Raw genomic sequence first — 16,619 nt, 5'->3', positions numbered from 1 at the left:
AATTAATTTGCTTGCTATGGTTTATAGCATGAAGTTGATAAAGTTGTCTAAAGTGTGGAGGCCATTTGCCTTAGTTAAAGCTTTCTACTTTGGGGTTTTACATTGTGGCTAATTTTAGTAAATCTTTTTATTTTTAATCCTAAAATGCTGTGACAAGAACCTTCTGCTTATGGTTTCTTGATCATTTTCTTTTCGGTCTTATTCCCACTGTGTTCAGGAAGCTGGCACTTACATTCCTCTCCCCTCTTCCTTGCAGTGTGATGCTGCAGGGGCACAGACCTCTCAGGAGTGAGGCCCTGGAAAATGTGGTGTTGTTTTCAGTAAATACTTATTTGAGCTCTGAAGAGTTCCTCTGGAATACAGAATGTATCTTTGTTTGATTCTATCAATTGTAGGCCAGGACACTGGAGATTGTCGTGTGAAGCTCTCAATCTATTATATATGGAAAGTATTGTGACAAGTTCTGATAGTTTATGTTAGGTGCAACATTCCCTTAATTGTGACTTTTAGGAAGAAATCACTATATATAATATATATATACTATATTGCATATATATGTGTATATATATATATATACACACATGCATATATAGTATAGTGCATATATATGTATGTATGTATATATATGCATACATATATGGTGTTCTCTCTATCCAATCCAACAACTCAACATGTTACAGAGGGCTTATCAGTCCCTGGGGATTTTCCTCCAATTTCTCCCTAAGGCATGCTAGAATGAAACACAACAGTTACTCTGACCTGAGTTTAATTCGGGATTTCAGAATAAGAGCAAATGTTTTATTTTTGTTGGCTGAGTGCTCCAAGTGTTTAACAGTGCTAAAAGTTTTCTGTAGCACTTTTGAAAGCTCATATTTCACAACACCTAGCTATTTTCTTTTGAATCCTGGTGAGAAACAAACTGAGGAACTCCCCAAATAGAGCCAGGTTTTTATCCCCACCTTGCTTTTCTCAGGGTTTATCTCCACACTTTGACAACTGTTTCAAATCTCTTGTGCCCTATATTTCAGGTCTCTTTAGGCTAAATATATGTCGTTGCCCTTCATTGTCAAAACTTCTAGAAGGATTTTTTATGAGGGGCTTGTACTCACTAAGAGTAACCAGCCTGAGGTCCAATTCTCAGGCTGGCACACTCACTGCCCCAGAGCCAGAAGATGCTTGCTCAGAGGAGCTGCTTTTGTTCTTCTGCCTCTACACTCCCAGGCTCTGTAAAGTGTGACATCTCCCTGTTCCCTCCTTCAGGGCTTAGAAGCAGGGACTGGACCTGACATCAGTGACTAAATACTCACGTCATAGCTCTTAAAAGCCAATGTATGGTCCAGTGACTGGATTGGTACTGTTTGGTCATGAGCTTTCCCAGATCTGTTTTCTGATACAAAAAAAAAAAAAAATTGGCTTCATCAATACAGAAAACTTCCCTGTCATGTTTACCCCTGTACTTCATCATATAGAAAAATTCCTGGTGCATATCACTTAATAAATATTTGGCCAATGAATGAACAAAAGGATAATTGGATGCATGAATGAGTTGAGTTTTTCCTGAAGCTGAATACATTCATTTTCAGAACAAAAATTTCTGATATTATGTCCTTTTTACCTTTTGGCCCTTATAATGTTTATTTTGTAATAATTATTACATAAGGTAAAAGTGTTATTAGAGAGATTTTAGGCAAAAGGGAACTATTAAGCAAACTGAGGTCAGTTCCCAAAATTCCTACACTGGTCCAGAAAATTCAGAATTTGGAAATCACTGGCCCAAAGCATGTTCTTTCTTGCTGTTGCCTTGTTTCTAGTGATGTTATCCTTTTCTTCATAAAATTTGCCTCAGAAGGGGTGATAAAAGTGAATAATAAAAGTGAATTTTTATGAACCAAAGTGAAAAACACCATTCAGATTCAGAAACACCAACATTGTTGAGCATATCCCTTGTTCCAGGCCCTGTGCTATGGGCATTCACACACTATCCTGCTTAAGTCCTGACAGGTGTGCATTATTGTTTCACTTTTTACAGGTGAGGTAAAAAGTGAGCTAGATTTTGGGTGGTCCACATCCTCTCACAGAAAAAAAAGACCTAGAGGACTGAGGAGGTCTAAGAGAGGTTAATGGAAGATGTAGGAATGAACCGAGACTTGCCGGTCAAGGGTGATTTGGTTGGGAAGAGAATGACTTAGTGATAACAGTAAAGATGAGGAGGAATAATAAGCACCATGTAGTTTGGAACAGAGTCCAGACTGATCTGAGTGGAAAGCAAGCGGCAGATAGGAAGACTGTGGATGCACAGATGATTGGACAAGATCATCGTTTCACAAGTCATGACACTTCAAGACAGTATGTTCTAAAGCTTGCTAACTTCTCAGATTCCTGAAAGAAATATTTGTCTCTTTGTTTACTTGACTGTTTTTGGCTTCTCATCATATTGCTTGGGAAGATGATTGTGCTTTTAAGTGCTGGGTATGTTTCCTGTAAGAAATATTCTTTGCATCCCTGCTGCTGAGTGTGCAATGTATTCTTAGTTTTCTATAAGAGCCCAGACTATTGAGTCAGAAGTTTCCAAAAGGAGCAGAAGCCCAGCCTATTATAAATTTCCAGCTCCAGAAATGCATCCTTAAGCTTGGTGTGAAAATTATATGACATTATTATTATTATAAAGTCCTGCTTTTTCTATTGGTGATAGCCTATGGATCTCAGGATATGTCCACCATTTTTAACTCTGAGGCATTTCATTTGAAGAGTGAAAACTTGATAAACTTGGCAACATGTGTATATATGAAGCACCTAGTTCAATGCTATGTGGCAGGTGTTCAGTAAATTGTAGCTATAGTTGATTCTCATTATTTGTGGATTCCATATTTGCAAATTTGCCTACTTGATGAAATTTACTTGTAACTCCAAAATCAATACAGCACTTTCATGGTCATTGTGGATATGGACAGAGCAGTGAAAAATTTGAGTCCTCTGGCATGCACTTTCCCAGTTGAGGAGGAACAAGGCAATGCTCTGCCTTACTGTGTCAAGTTCTCATACTGTAAACAAGTGTCTTTTTGGTGGTCTACTTAGTGGTCTTTTTTCAAAAAGGCTTTTTGGGTGATTTCATTGTTTAAAATGATTCCCAAGTGTATTGCTGAAGTGTTTTCCAGTCTTCCTAAGCACAAGAAGCAACTTATAGAACAAAATATGTGTGCTAGGTAAGCTTTGTTCAGGCTTAAGTTAGTGTTGCTGGTCAAGAGTTCAATGTTAATGAATCCATATTATATTAAATAAGGAAATAAGGTATCTTTAAACAGAAACAGGTAAAACAAGGTTATGCATTGATTGGTTGATGAAAATGTGACCACAGGCTTTCAGGAAACCTAACCCTGCATCTTTCCTAGGAGCAATGGTTCCATACTTGCTAATGTGTTCCCAGCAACTTTGTAGAACGTAACTACCAGAAATGGCAAGAAACTACTGCATTTATTATAGCAGTCATTCAAGAAGGTCAAACTGTGTGGTTGCTGCCTAAGCCCAATCTATTAAGAGTGTCAATGATTTTATAACTTTATATCAGATACCACGTTCTTTCCTCTGCTTCGACCTTCCCAAGATTCTCAAAGTAGTGTCTCTTCATGGTGCCCATTCAGTGCAATGTTTCTTCGGTTCTTGAGCCAATCTTGTCTAGGGCAGAAAGTTAACAATCCCTGCCCCAGGTCCACCATTTGTTATGTTTGGCATGAAGTCAGACCCTCACCCCCTACTCCTGCCAGACCTGGATGCCCACTAGAGTGACTGATCTCTCAGACTGAATACTTGTGTCTACCTCACAGCCCATCATCCTGGAATCCTGTGTCCACGGATGAACCCTGAGGGTTCACATTACCACTGAATCTCATTACCTCAGTGTTTCTTATAACTAAGCGTCTACCATGTTACAGGCATCCACCTAGTCAAGTTTTTACTCTCAAGGGGAGGGAGACCCATCAAGAGATGCAATATAATGTAGTCAGTGATTTGTAGATGTAGATGATGCTGTGGGGGTACAAAGGAGGGATGTTAAATCCAACAGGAAGGCTTCCCAGAAAATGTAGTATTAGAACCTAGTCTCAAAGAGTAAGGAATTGGCCAGGCAAAGAAAAGGATGAAGGGTGTATAAAGATGTCTCAGATAAATGAAACAGCATAAGCAAAGGCATGGACACATGAAAAAGCATGGATTATTCTGGAAATCACAAACATTTAAATATTGCTGGTTATAACATGTAAGGGGACAAGAGATGGGAAATGAGGCTGGCTAGGGAGGCAATCTGTCATATCATACTCTCTGTCATGTCAGTGACGGGGAGCCAATGAAACAGAGTAACCCAAAACACATGGTTGGATTTGAGTTACACGAAGACCACTCTGGTGTCTGTTGGAAGGATGAGTCTGAGGGTTGCCAAACTGGAAGCAAGGAGACAAGTTTTAAGCTTTTCCAATAGTTCTGGTAGGAAATGTTGAGGTCCTGAGCTAGAGCAGCAGAGGGACTAGAGGGGAGAGGAATATGAGATGGTAAAATCAGTGGGCCTTAGTGATTGTATTAGGATAAGCTGGATAATGCTACAGTTAACAAATGATCCCCACAGCTCAATGACTTACTGCAAAAGTTTGTCAGTCGTGCAGCATCTTCTGCAGATTCAAGCATCTCACCAAAGCAGCCACCCTCCTGAGATGCCTCGGTTAGATAGGCTTCTTTGATTTGGTGACTCACCATCTCAACAGAAGACCTCTGCATTCACAACAGGACAAGAGCTATTTCAGGCAAAGAGAATTGAGAGTTTTTCACTACTTTAGCCCAGAAATAATATGTGAATTTTCATTCACATTTCACTGGACCAAACTAGTTGTACGGCTGCACTTAACTGGAATTGGGATGGTAAGTGTAGTCTCTCATATGCCCAGAAAAGAAGAATTTGATATTGGTAATCACGGGTGGTGTCCACCACAGCCCAAGGTCTATTCCATGGTGGAACAGAGATGAGATAGCCACTACAGTGATATATGAACATGGTAGATGGAGACGTGAAAGGAGTTTATGATTTCCTTCAGGTTTCTAGCTTGAGAAAATGGAGGTTGATGGTGCCAGTGAGACAGGGAAGACTGGAGGAGCAGCATGTTTGAGGGAAAAATAACGGTTTTTGGACACATGAAACATCCCTAGGGTAAGCATTATATCCAGAGATAAGAAGCAAAAGGTAGAGTGGGGTGTTAGTGTTGAGCAAAGCTGAAAGCAGTTAGAATGTTTGAATAGATTAGAAGAAGCAGTGACTGAGTCACAGTCATGAGTGGAAGGTGAATAGATAAATTACCAGGAGAAGGTATCTGGGGAAGAAATATAGGCTGGTACTCAAGGCTTTCAGCATTGGACACACATTTGCCTGATGCTGTAAGATGTTTTTTTGTTTTGTTTTGTTTGTTTCTTTCATAATTGAGATTTTATTGGTTGTTTTGAGGATCAGTACACAGACATTTCAATTTGTACACAATTCTCAACATATGTACCAAAAACCTTAAAAATCATGTAGTTGTGATTCTTTTCTGAACAGTTATTCCAGTGACTTTCCAGCTTAAAATTTGGGGGCAAATTTTCCTTCACAGGATATCAAGTACCAATATCTTCAAATATTGATATGCTGTTACATCGTAAGTCCCATTAATTCACAATTTAATATCACATACACTACATACGCAAATTGTCAATCGTTGACAGCACATTAACAGTTACTAGAAGAACTGGACTACCACGACCAAAGATGTTACAGAGTGCACAAAATTCTGCCCAGGAGAGCCAAGATCAAGGGGTGAGTGGTTTGCTTTAGGAAACAATTCTACCAAAAACAACGTGGGAAGAGAAGTAATTTAAAGTGTTTAAGACATTAAATGCACAACTGACTCCAAACTGCCATTTAGTATGCTTTGTATTATAGGATATAAAAGCTACCCTCCATCTGTGGAATGTTAAGCTGACACCCAAGGCAATCAAAGCCTCCCATATTCAGTATCCCACTATTTTCTGGTTGTACCAAAAAATAAACAACCAGCAAATGATTTCACCTCTGAAAAAAAAAGCATTTACACTTAAAAAATGGGATGAGGTGGGATTCCTTCCTTTTTAAAAATGTTTCTAGAGCTACTAAAAAACCTGCATTTACAAAAGAGTTGATAAAAATATTCCTCTGGATTGTACAAGAGGGGAAACAGGGACCACTGATAGGACCAGGTGTGTGATTTTACTCAGACTTGGCTTCTTTCTCTCCTGCTTCATCAGAAGCTGGGCTCTCCTCATTTTTAGTTTCGCCATTTTCTGCAGGTGAGTCTTCTTTTGTCTCTTGGTTAGCCACTTCAGCCTGTTTTCCCTTTGCTCCCCTTTTCCCTTTTGTTTGCACTTTTTTGTTGGAATATTTATCCTTTCCTGGCGCCTTTTTTGGCTTCGTTTCCACTTTTGGAGGAGCCGGTTTAGCTGACAACCTCGCCGATCTCCTCTTGGGCTCCTCCTTCGCCGCCCCCTCGGCGGAGCTCACCTTCCTCTTGTGCATCGTGGCGGCGGGGCGGGCGCGTGCCGGGTGCCTGCGGGCCAGGGCGCGCCGAGGGCCTTCGCGAAGCTGGGCTGCCTGGCCTCTGCCGCTCCTGCCGCCGCCTGAGCTGCTGGGATCCGCGGCGGGGGCGATGGGAGAACCGGATGGAACCGGATTGGGAGCCCGCCTCCTCCTCCCCCGCGCGTCCCCCAGCCGCGGGCTCCCCCTCCCCGTCGTCCGGGCCGCCCCCGCCCATTGGCTGCTGGGCCCACCGCCTGTAAGATGTTTTAAAGAAGTCGTTAAATGCCTGATATGGCTCTGAACCTTAGCTAGTGACTAGGGCCCTGGTTTTCCATCTCTCTTTAGCCATCCATCCTTCCCTGGACCTGGATCCTGCTCTAATAAATGAGCCTTCTAGAGCTTGGCCACATGTAGGCAGACTTCTATTCCCTTACCTCCTGTCTAATCATACCTTGGAATATCTCCTACCTGGCACCAACAAAGGCCATAACCATAACAGAGCTGGCTACATCCTTTAGAGTCTGCCTTTGACCCTTGTCCCTGATCCAAACTCTCACGTAGGACAGTGTCTCCAAACCCCATCCTGTGTCCCTCTCACAGGCCATCGCCTGGCCCTTGCTCACTAGCCTACCTGCCAATTCGGAAAGCTGTGGTCCCAGCTTGCCTTAGGCCATGCCCTTAAGAATTCAAGAAGGTCAATAAAGCAATAGTCTTACATGTGTTTCCCAGAAAATATTTACTACCAATAAAGATTGAAGTTTCTCTGAGATTCATGGAGTGAGAGGTGGATGACATTATGCAAGAACCAGCCTGGAAGCATTAAGGCAATCAGTGGAGAGGTACATTTGCTCCCATCTGGACATGGGATTCTATGTCCAGAGTGCATGGCTGATATTAAAGAGAACCAAGCCCCGGGAAGAAAGAACTGTCAGGAAGCCCACAGAGACTACCGGAAATAGGTCAGAGCTGCCATCCTCATCTCCACTGTGCCAGGTGGAGACTGAAAATCCAAGATCAAGTCTGTGAAAGGACACAACAGATCCATTGTAACTGTAGGCATCAAGATTCGGGACCTGGGGAAGTGGAGCCGTGCCACGGCTTCAGGAACACCAAGGTCAGGGGCAGCTTGCAGAACCACATTGTTCCAGGAGTTCCTCTCTGAACAAGGCAGGGACTAAGTCTTGCCTTCCTGACCTGGCTTTCAGAAAAGCTGGCAGAAGGAAAGTGAAAGGCAGAGAAGCCTGCTAGGGACCTGGGGCAGGGCAGACCTTCTCCAACACAGGTTAAACTTTGAGACCCAGGCATAAGGGGATCAGGTAGGCAGTCTGGCTGCCCCAGGAGCCCCTCAAGGGCAAGCCTACCTGATAGAATCCTTAAAGCTTCTGAGCTTCTCTTTGACCTCCAACAACAGCTTCTTCCAAGCTCCCATAGGAAGCTGGATGAGAGCAGCAGCTACTCTGGTCCAATATATCAGTGTGTTCCGGGAGATGGGAGGGTGAAGGTGGGGGGGCGGGGGGGGCGGGGGGGGGTGGGGGACGGGGGGAGGGGGGGGGGGGGGGGGGAGGAGGCAGCTTTCTCCTGACTGGAACTGACTGGAAACTCACTGAAAAAACTGGGATACGGGTAGGGTGTGGACAAGAGCTAAGACCAGGCCTGTGATAACCGCCAAAGATGACAGACACTCTGTTACTTGTTTTAAAAGATGTATAGGGCTTCCCTGGTGGCGCAGTGGTTGAGAGTCCGCCTGCCGATGCAAGGGACACAGGTTTGTGCCCCGTTCCGGGAAGATCCCACATGCCGTGGAGCAGCTGGGCCCGTGACCCATGGCTGCTGAGCCTGCGCGTCCGGAGCCTGTGCTCCGCAACAGGAGAGGCCACAATAGTGAGAGGCCTGGATACCGCAAAAAAAAAAAAAAAAAAAAAGATGTATGTATCTACCAATCATCCCAAGGGTACTCAAGTTCACACTATTGCTTAATGCAATTAAAAAGAAGTAACAAATATGAAAACACACTGTATACTGTGCCACTGAATATATGCAGGGTACTGAGACTGTTTAAAAGCTAGGCATGTAAAAATAGGCTTTATAGCTATGCTAAGTGTTTTATATACACTATTTTATTCAATCCTCCTCACAACCATAAGAGGTAGGTAGTAGTATTATTTGCATTTTATAGTGGGAAAAGCCAAGCCCACAGAGTAGCTAACCCAGGTCACGCAGCTAACTGGTAAGTGGCAGTCTGCAGTCCAGCCCACGTCTGTGTTGATCCCAAAGACAGTGCTTCCTCCAGAGACCGAAAACATTGCTATGTCTTTGTTTTGAACATCTGGCTAAGCTGCCTCTTCACTCACTGTCTGCAGAGGTTAGTCCTGCAACACTGGCTCTAGTCTCTGCTGTTACCCAGAGAGCAGCCTCTGGGGGCTCTTGAGGAAGGCCTCGTTGGTGGAGGAGAGCTCCCTCCCCTGCCCCAGGCCCACAACCACGGCTCTGGGTCTTATCTGGCAGCCCTCACATTCCTGCTAAGCACCTCAAGCAGGACACATTCCTGACTGGGTGGAGGGAAAAATTCCTGGCATTCTTCAGCCCCTGTCCTCCCAGGGACTGGGATGGAGGGAAAAAAACCTACATTTCTGATGCTTGGAATCACTCTGAATTAAGTCCTGCTCTCCAAGCCTTGAGAAGGGGGAAAAAAGAGGGAGGGGGAGATTCAGGACCACTGAGAGATTTACTTCTCCTTATAACATGTCTCAGGATTGTGGAATCAGGAATTCGTACTCCTTCTCAATAGTGTCTTCCGTCTGTGAGATCCTCGCGTTTGACCTTCATGCTGGACAGACAGTCTGTATTGTTTGTCATTCTTATACATCATAGCATTCTAATATCATAGTTTGTAAAAAGAACAATCTAGATGCTTGCATGAATATTACCTCTCTGCAACAATAACACGTATTACTTTTATAAATGTATTTATACTTTACCATGCTTTATCACTTACATTATTCCATTTGATCTTCACAAGAAATCTATGAGGTTGGTATTATTATTTCCATTTTGTAGAGGAGAAATCTAAGCTGAGAAGTGAGGTAACTCACCTGCTGTCAAACAGCTGCCAAGGCAGAGGTGGCCTGTGAGCAGGTCTTCTGACTCCCCTTCACCATGTTTCACTCAAGGCCTCCCATTATGACATCACAGATACTGCAAGGGGGTAACAGAGAGTCTGTCCAGTTACTGGGTAACATCTGATTCTCCTTCCCAGAGAGGGACTCTAGTGAGAGACTAGGGGTTTGGAGGTCCAGGCCAGGGAGCACTGGAGTGCTGGCCAGGGCACAAGGTCGGGATGTGCCTGTAGCGGCAAAGGATGAAACAGGACTAGTGATCCAGCATCTTGAGAAGCTGAGTCAAAAAGCCAAGCCAACCACCTAAGCAGTGATGAATTTCAAGGTATGGACCATAGCCAACTGGTAGGCCACAAGCATCCTCCTGATGTCCCACAGATTAATCCCAAAATACATGTCTTTTCTTTGGATCTTACTGGCAAATGGCTCTTGATGCCCTAGATTTTCAGTGTGTGTGTGTGTGTGTGTGTGTATGTGTATGTGTGTGTGCATGTATATATGTGTCTAAAAGCTACTAATAACTGCTAGGTTGTTAAGAGTTAGTAGTATTTGGTATTCATAAATAAAATTTTAGCACATAACTAGAGTTTACTGAGTTGACTACTTAGTATTCACCTGGTTGTCAGGCAACACTTGGCAATATTTGCAAAGCTCCCCCTATCAACATGCATGGACAGATTGTTGAAGTATCCTCAATAGTCAGGAAGACTGCTTTCCTATTAATATCAGTTCTGTATTGTTGTACTTTTCAATGGTTACTATTCCTGCTTTTTTTTTTTTTTTTTTGTGGTACGCGGGCCTCTCACTGCTGTGGCCTCTCCCGTTGCGGAGCACAGGCTCCGGACGTGCAGGCTCAGCGGCCATGGCTCACGGCCGCTCCACGGCACGTGGGATCCTCCTGGACCGGGGCACGAACCCGTGTCCCCTGCATCGGCAGGCGGACTCTCAACCACTGCGCCACCAGGGAAGCCCTATTCCTGCTTTTTAATTATAAATTACCCTTCGTTTACCTCCATCATCATCTATTTTGTTTGACATGGATTGTTTGATTAACCCTACAATAAGATAGTGATATCTACATAGGTCAACTCAATTTGTGACCTATAATTTTTTATAACAAAACATTAAAACAAATATGGATTGTGATACATATAGAAACCATCCATACCAGTATTGCTAAAGCAGATATTCACATGACTTGCACAAAATGTGCTTGCACAGCAACAGTGCATCGTTATCAGGGAATTCTTTGAAAAGCAGGCAAGACTATAATATGTGGGTCTTGGAACATTTTGCCCCACCCAACTGAGCCTGAGTCAAAGAAGTCTGAGAATCACTGGGCAGAGAGGGAGACCTTGGGTTTATCTTAGTGGGATAGAAAGAACTATAGAGACCAGAAGAGGGTGAACACATGAAGGAAGCCTGGGAGACAGAAATTGGAGAGATTTCTGGTACTGAAGAAATGATGCCTGCAATATCTTATCAGATACCTATGGCCTCAAGCATGGATCAAGAAAGAGCAGTTCAAAGTGATCATGTCCTATTGGTGCCCTATAGGGCAGTCTGGTTCAAGTATTGTGCAAATGTGCCCTGCCAGGGCAGACAGGGACTGATACAGCTATCCTTCACTGACCATGAACCCTAGTGTCAGGGAAGAGGAATTTTTTTTAACTTGTCTGCCTTCACAGAATGCCTTTAGTAAATGATTTTAAAGTGCCCATATGTGGTATGACTGATAAAGGGTTAATATCCAAAATACATAAATAGCTCATACAACCCAACATCAAAAAAATAAGCAACCCAATTAAAAAATGGGCAGAAGACCTGAACAGACATTTTTCCAGAGAAGACATATAGATGACCAACAGGCAAATGAAAAATGCTCAACTTCACTAGTCAACAGAGAAATGCAAATCAAAACCACAATGAGATATCACCTCACACCTGTCAGAATGGCTATCATAAGAAAGACCACAAATAACAAATGTTGTCAAGAATATGGGAAAAAGGGGACCCTTATACAATGTTGGTGGGAATGTAAATTGGTGAAGCAATTGTGGAAAACAGTATGGAGATTTCTCAAAAAACTAAAAATAGAACTACCATATGACCCAGCAATTCTACTCCTGGGTATATATCAGAAGAAAAAGAAAACAGTAATTTGAAAAGATACATGCACCCCAATGTTCATGCAGCATTATTTACAATAGCCAGGATATGGAAGCAACCTAAGTGTCCACCAACAGCTGAATGGATAAAGAAGATGTGGTATATATACACACACACACACACACACACACACACACACACACACACACACACACAATGGAATACTACTCAGCCATAAAAAAGAATGAAATTTTGCCATTTGCAACATGGATGGACTCGAAGGGTATTACGCTTAGTTAAATAAGTCAGACAGAGAGAGACAAATACTGTATGTTATCGCTTACATGTGGAATCTAAAAAATAAAACTAACTAGTGAATATAACAAAACAGAAGCAGACTCACAGATATAGAGAACAGACTAGTGGTTACCAGTGGGGAGAGGGGAGGGGCAAGATAGGGGCATTGGGTTAAGAGGTATAAACTACTATGTATAAAATAAATAAGCTACAAGGATATATTGTGCAACACAGGGAACATAGCTAATATTTTATAATAACTATAAATGGAGCATAACCTTTAAAAATTGTGAATCACCCAAAACTTGTATAACATTACAAATCAACTATACATCAATAAAAAAGTAAAAAATTTAAAAAGTGCCCACATGTGCAAGTTATGGCTCTTGAGATACTCTAGGAAGTCCTGGGGTATTGCTTTTTTCATGGATATACTGAAGGTGGCCACTTCCTGCTCCCAACCAGAGAAGATGGGTGAGTATCCTACAGATATTGAAATGATATTGAAATAACCTTGAAACTTAGAGAAGAGTCCAATAATGTGCTTCCATTTTGACAAAGTCAGAACATGGGAAGAAAAGAGCTTAGGTACAAAATAAAGTCTTTCTTCTATTTCTTGAAATGTCCCCAAGAAAAACCTTCCAATACTGCAAAAAGCCATCTAGAAGGAAGAACCCATGGAGAGATGTCTTCTTATCCTGAGAATCTTTGGGTTTCAATTCAGGCAAGAGAAAAATCATCCTTAAATGAAGCAGGCCAAAATAGTCCTACCCTCTTCAAAAAGTAGTTCTAAACTATCCTGTAATGTAATTTCATGAAAACTTTATTATAAGCTTCACACCATCATTAATCATTGTATGTGTCCCATTTCATAAAGTGATAATTGCCTTCAAGTAAACAGTAATATATCATTGAAGATACAGATGTAAAAAAAATACTTAGTTTGGCTCCTAAAAGTTATTCACCTTGGTTTCTTGCCTAGTAACTATGGAGAGAGATGAGTTGACATTGTGCTATTTCACAAAGACATTTTGCTGGGTTGCCGTATTCCTGTCAAGAATGCACGTGCAAAAATGGCAATGGTAGTGTCAATGGTTACCTTTATTTGATTTTCCCTGGGCGACCGAGTGAGTGTTTGTTTGGTATGAGTAAAGCTGTGGGTTAGCCCATGTCTCTGGCACACCTGCAGTGATCCTACAGGACTCTGTGGTTGGGAAATTCCTATGTGGGGGTTGTCAAATTGTACGAGATCCATTATTTTTGTTTTCTAGATCCATTGTTTTGTTTTGTTTTTTCCACAAAAGCCTAAGCCATTGTAGTGCTAGAAGAAGATGCAGAAACCACATTGCTTTAAAAAATTTAAAAAACCCCGAGAAACAGAAAGAAAACATGGTCCCACCTGTAGTCGGTGGAATTTAAATTCCCAAGGGCTATGGTCAAGTTCCATAACTTGCTCTAAGTTATGTTTCTCCTCAGTTCTTTTTTTAAAATTTTATTTATTTGTTTATTTATTTATTTATATTTGGCTGCATTGGGTCTTTCTTGCTGTGCGCGGGCTTTCTCTAGTTGCGGCGAGCGGGGGCTACTCTTCGTTGTGGTGTGCGGGCTTCTCATTGTGGTGGTTTCTCTTGTTGTGGAGCACGGGCTCTAGGCACGTGGGCTTCAGTAGTTGCAGCTCATGGGCTCAGTAGTTGTGGCTTGTGGGCTCTAGAGTGCAGGCTCAGCAGTTGTGGTGCAGGGGCTTGGTTGCTCCGCGGCATGTGAGATCTTCCTGGACTAGGGCTCGAACCTGTGTCCCCTGCACGGGCAGGCGGATTCTTAACCACTGTGCCACCAGGGAAGTCCCTCTTCTCAGTTCTTAACCTGAGTATAAGGTCTAAAGACATCAAATACAGAAGGCTTAGAGGGTAAAGCCATAATAGCAGATGAATGCAGCTTTTCAAAGATCCAAATGAAGTAAGAAGGGGGAAATATAGTAAAAGCAATATTCACATCCATCTTTTTTTTTTCCCTGAAGACAGAGTAGGGTTTGTTATTTTGTTTCCCCTTTTGATTTGTAACCTAGGGCCAGCATTAGAAAATAATAAAAATAGTAACTAGCACTTTAGAGTTCATAACTGCATTCGTATATATTAGCTTATTTGATTTCCAAAATAATCATTATTATTAGACTCGTTTTAATACAGAGAACTCTGAGCCGTAGAGAGGCTAAAAGACTCATTCCAGGTAGCTTGAGTCAGTAAGGGACAGCCTGGGCTCCAAGCCTCATCTTCTGACCCCAAGCATATGCTTTGCATTTTATCAGCATAGTCTGAAGCAAAGGGTGTCCCTCTTTTATTGGACCTCCCACAACAATTCAAACCAGTTTAATTGATCCCCAAATAATGGAAAATTGATAATATCAATATCACACCTATCAGTCAATTCAGGAACCCAGAGGCCTCTTGACTGGTTCTCCTGTTTTTATAACCCATATAAAAGTATGAAAAGCTTGACAATACCATAACATCCCCAAGAAAGCCAAGATGATAATCTGAAATTAGGTCAAGAGGCTTTTCCTTATCCCCTGCAAATTTTACATCACTGGTACCTATACCTAATAAATTTTGGGCAGTTGTCATTCCTTTAATAATCAGTTTAGTTAGTCTAGCATTCACATTTTTCCTTTGGGTTATTTTTATTTTCCATCTGTTTTATGTCTTCCTCCACCCCACCAAACCCCAATCAGCTCTCTCAACATTCGAGTCTCTTGTCCTAAGGTTCTAGTATATAGCTAGTACCTGAAGCAAGGGTCTTAGAAAAATCTCATGCCTCTTCCCTATTGAAAATATTATTTTAAAGTTTTTTCAAATTTCTCAACAGTAATAAAAGACTTAAGACAGAGAATCTTAGTACAAAGACAAAGTCGTATTGACATAATTTTTTTTTAAAAAAACAAAATATTGGCCACTAGGATACACAGGGATTTGAATCGTTAAATTGTATAACAACTTGATTTCAAGGTTAAATGCAAAACCATCACCAACGAAGTGTGCTGTGCCCAATTTCTAGAGGTCCGGAGCTAAAAACACAGCTCAGCTGAGTTCTGGGCTGTATTTTAGCCTTGGCAGACCAAGAAGCAAGATGACAGGGCATGCTTCATCTGAGCATTTGTCAAGAGCACACTGAGATGATTAATCCACACATCCCCACCACCAAAATTACCCCCTTCCACGGCCCTCACCCAAATTCAGGTAAAATAATTTGTGGAAATTTTTCTCCCCAAAGGTTTAGGGATTTGTTCACTCCTCCTTATCTTTGGTTTCTATCAACCAAAGTAGAATCTTAAAGGAAAGCATCTTTGAGTCTTGTGTCTTCTTTATGAACACTTTTGTTGGCTTAAGGAGAGATCATCAGATAGGAAAGGAAAGTTCTGTTCCTAGCTGGACATTTACTCCTGTAAACACTGCCTAGCAGAATGTGCTGCCCATAAGAGTGCAGAGTTCCTCTCTTCTCACTTTTAGCACTCCCTGGCTTCACTTACAGCCCTCACCCTGCTCCATACTCCCTCTGTCCTCAAGTTATTGAATCTGAAGATAAGTGAATTACACTCAAGGCAAAGGTGAAAGGGAGAGGGGGGAAAGCCTCAGGTTCTACCTGGAGAGTCCTTCAGATTGAGTTTCATTTTCCTTCTCCATCATTACTCACTATTAGCTTGTGACTTAAAATTAATCTTACCCTTTCTTGCAACATTTGGCAAATGAAAGCTCTGATTCCCATCGGCATATTTGTGGGGTAGGGATGGAGAAGAAGGGGAGGTGGGCACTTAAAAATTGTTATTGCTTTCAACACTGCCTTGTGTTTGCTGATTTCAGAACTGGTTGTGCAGAAAACAGGAGGAAGGGGAGTGAAGCACTGGAGTTTAATGAGAGATCACTGGACTCTAGTAGTCAGAAGATCTGGATTCTTCCAGGTGTGGACCACTGGATGGCAGTTGACAGGGGAAAGGTGTTAAACTTGAACCCTTTCAGAGAGCTGTTCATGCAGTAGTGCTACCTAGGGGGAATGTGAGGCTATTTGGTGACAAAGGACAATGGTTATAGAGAAAACAAAACATTAGTCTGAATGTAAAGAGTCGTGGGACTTTAGTCCTACCTCTACCACTAACCAGTGATAACCTAACCTCTGGAAGTCATTGCACCTCATCTGCAAAGTGGGGAGAATAACACATTGCCCAGCTTTCTTCCCAGAGAGATAGCAAATACCAACTACAATAATGTGTATGAAAATACTTTATGAAGTATTTAAAAACCTGAATACACGTAAGATTGCATGACTGAAATGAGGCAGTGGTCTAAGTAACTGCTAAGGGTGACTTGCAATAGCACAATTCTATGTTCTTGACAGTTTTGCTTTGAAGTCTGACAAATTTATTTATAGAAAATCTGGCTTTGCTAGAAATGTTGACAGGCCATTTATAACCAACCCTATTGTGCTTAAAAGAGTAGAACTATTGTATCACCTCACACCAGTTAGAATGGGCATCATCAGAA

The 16,619-nt window shown here is 42.1% G+C and overlaps 1 protein-coding gene and 1 pseudogene across 1 annotated transcript in view; one reads left to right on the top strand and one right to left on the bottom strand.

The window, feature by feature from the left end:
* Positions 1–16,619, top strand: part of EHBP1 (EH domain binding protein 1) — a 491,557-nt gene that overhangs the window by 107,498 nt on the left and 367,440 nt on the right. The gene's annotated exons all lie outside the window — the stretch shown is intronic.
* On the bottom strand, positions 6,260–6,565 carry LOC114900532 (annotated as a pseudogene).

This window comes from Monodon monoceros, unplaced genomic scaffold (genome assembly GCF_005190385.1).
Source record: "Monodon monoceros isolate NGI ecotype Baffin Bay Population unplaced genomic scaffold, NGI_Narwhal_1 Super_Scaffold_19, whole genome shotgun sequence".
NCBI lineage: Eukaryota > Metazoa > Chordata > Mammalia > Artiodactyla > Monodontidae > Monodon > Monodon monoceros.
Note: the sequence above shows the minus strand (reverse complement) of the source record. Positions and strands in the feature narration are given on the sequence as shown.